We start from the raw sequence: 3425 nt of genomic DNA on the forward strand, positions 1-3425 counted from the left end.
AGCCTGATCTCCCCCTAACCACTCCCCTGCCAGCCTGATTGATACCTAACTGCTCCCCTGCTGGCCCAATTGACCCCAACTGCCCTCCCCTGCCGGCCCGGTCACCCCCAACTGCCCTCCTCTGCTTGCCTGATCATTCACAACTGCCCTCCCCTGCAGGCCATCTTGTGGCTGTGGGTGCCACCATCTTTGAGGGCATAGCAGTCAATTAGCATATTTCCTCCTTTTTGGCTATGGTCGCTGCCATCTTTGAGGGTGTGACAGTCAGTTAGCATATTCCCTCCTATTGGCTGTGGGTGCCGCCATCTTTGCAGCCTGCTGCTCAGTTGTTTGGTCGTCCCTCACTAACCCCCCTGCCGGTCTGGTCGCCCCATGCAGCCTGTTCGGTCATCCATTTGGTTGCGATGGTCGCATAGGCTTTTATATATATAGATATTTCTAGGATAAAATTGATAGTAGTTGACACCATATTGTTTTACTTTTCTCTTTATTTTATTTCCATCACCATTTATCCATCCTATACTCTTATCCACACCCCCTCCCGCCACAATCACCACACTATTGTTCATGTCTATGAGTTCTTTCTTTTTCTTTTATTTTGCTCAATCCCTCTACCCACTAACAACCCCCCCTCCCCCAGAATTGTCTGCTGGTGTCTATCTATGAGTCTGTCTCTATTTTGCTTGATAGAAATTTCATTGAACATATAGTTTGCTTTGGGTAGTATGGATATTTTAATGATATTAATTCTTCCTAACCATAAACATGGTATATGCTTTCAATTATTTGTATCTTCTTGAGTTTCTTTCTTTGGTGTCTTATAATTTTCTGAGTAAAGGTCTTTTGAATCCTTGGTTAAATTTATTCCTAGGTATTTTATTCTTTTTTAATCAATTGTAAATGGGGTTGATTTTTTAGTTTCCCCTTTCAATAGTTAATTATTGCTGTCTAAAAATGCAGCAGATTTCTAGATATTTATTTTGTATCCTGCTACTTTACTGAATTCATTTATCAGTTCTAGTAGGTTTTTGGTGGAATCTTTAGGTTTCTCTATATGCAGTATAATGTCATCTGCTCCTAATGACAGTTTTACTTCCTCATTTCCATTTTGGATGCCATTGATTGTTTCTTCTTATCTGATTGCTGTGGCTAGGGCATCCAGTAATATGTTGAGTAAGAGTGGTAAAAGTGTACATCCCTGTCTGGTCTAGATACTAAGTGGAACACTGTACCTTTTGCCCATTGAATATGACGTTGGCAGTGTGTTTGTCATATATGGCCTTTATTACATTGAGGCATGTTCCCTCTATTCCTACTTTGCTGAGAGATTTTTATCATAAATGGGAGCTGAATTTTATCAAATCCTTTTTTTGCATCTATTGATTTGATCATGTGGTTTTTATCCTTCATTTTGTTTTATGTGGTATATGAAGTTTATTGTTTTGTGGTAATTGTATCAACCTTGCATCCCAGAATAAATCCCACTTGATCATGGTGTATAATTTTTTTAATGTATTGTTGGATTCAGTTTGCTAATATTTTGTTGCGTATTTTAGCATCGATTTTCATCAGGGATATTAGCCTATATCTCTTTGCTATGTCTTTACCTAGTATTGGAATTAGGATAATGTTGTCCTGGTAACATGAAGTAGGGGGGGTCTTCCCTCTTCTTGAATTTTTTGGAGTAGTTTGAAAAGGATAGGTGTTAGTTATTCTTTGAATGGTAAAATTTTCCTGTAAAACCATACAATCCAGGGCTTTTGCTTGTTGGAAAATTTTAAAAAATCTTCAATTTCTCTAGTTGTAATCTGTCTATTCAGATTCTCTGATTCTTCCTGATTTAGGTTTGGAAGATTGTATGTTTCTAGAAATTTGTTTTCTTCACCCAGATTGTCCAATTTTTTGGCCTATAATTGTTTGTAATATTTTCTTACAATGCTTTGCATTTCTTTGGTGTTAGCTGTTACTTCTCTTTCATTTTCCTCTTTTTTTCTTGATGAGTCTCGTTAAAGATTTGTCAATTTTTGTTTATCTTTCAAAGAACTAGCTCTTGGTTTCATTGATATTTGTATTTTTTTAGACTCTTTTATTTATTTCTTCTCTGATCTTTATTATTTCCTTCCTTCTACTTACTCTGGGCTTTGTTTGTTGTTCTATTTCAAGTTAATTTAAATATAAAGTTAAATTGTTTATTTGAGTCTTGTCTTGTTTCTTGAGATAGCCTGTAATGTTATGAATTTCCCTCTTAAGACTGATTTCCTGTGTCCCACAGAGTTGGGGTTATTGTGTTCTCATTTTCATTTGTTTCAAGGTATCTTTAAATTTATTCCTTGATCTAACTGTTAACTCATTCATTGTTTAGTAACATGTTTTTTAGAGTCCATGTTTTTGTGTGTTTTTCAGTGTTCTTGTGATTAATTTCAAATTTCATAACATTATGGACAGAGAAGTTGTGTGATATGATTTCAATTTTCTTATGTTTATTGAGACTTGTTTTGTTTACTAACATGTGGTCTATCCTAGAAAATGTTCCATGGGCACTTGAAAAGTATGTATATTCTGCTTTATGGGTACATGTTCTGAAGATAACTATTAAATTCATTTGATCTAGTGCATCATTTAAGGTCACTGTCTCCTTGTTGATTTTTTTTTCTGAAGATCTATCCATTGATGTCAGTGGGGTGTTTATATCTACTGCTATGATTTTATTACTGTCAATCTCTACCTTTGTGTTCATCAAGAATTGTTTACATATATAGGTGCTTCTATGTTGTGTGCATAAATATTTATAAGGTTTATATCCTCTTGTTGGATTGATTCCCTCATCATTGTGTATTGTCCTTCTTTGTCTCTTAGTATATACTTTGTTTCAAAGTCTATTTTGGCAGATATAATATTGTCACCCCAGCATTTTTACCTTTTCCATTTGCACAAAATATCTTTTCCATCCATTTAATTTTAGTCTGTGTGTATCCTTCATTCTGAGTTTGATCTCTTGAAGACAGCATATACATAGGTCTTGTTTTCTTATCCATTCAGCTACCTTAAGTCCTTTGATTGGAGCATTTAAGCCATTTATATTTAAAGTGATTATTGATAGGTTTGTATTTATTTCTTCTTCTTCTTCTTCTTCTTCTTCTTCTTCTTCTTCTTCTTCTTCTTCTTCTTCTTCTTCTTCTCCTCCTCCTCCTCCTCCTCCTCCTCCTCCTCCTCCTCCTCCTCCTCCTCCTCCTCCTCCTTCTTCTTCTTCTTCTTCTTCTTCTTCTTCTTCTTCTTCTTCTTCTTCTTTTTCTTCTCCTTCTTCTTCTCCTCCTCCTCCTCCTCCTCCTCCTCCTCCTCCTCCTCCTCCTCCTCCTCCTCCTCCTTCTTCTTCTTCTTCTTCTTCTTCAATCTTCTTCTTCTTCTTCTTCTCCTTCTCCTCTCCT

This window comes from Myotis lucifugus, unplaced genomic scaffold (assembly GCF_000147115.1).
Source record: "Myotis lucifugus unplaced genomic scaffold, Myoluc2.0 scaffold_7, whole genome shotgun sequence".
Taxonomy (NCBI): domain Eukaryota; kingdom Metazoa; phylum Chordata; class Mammalia; order Chiroptera; family Vespertilionidae; genus Myotis; species Myotis lucifugus.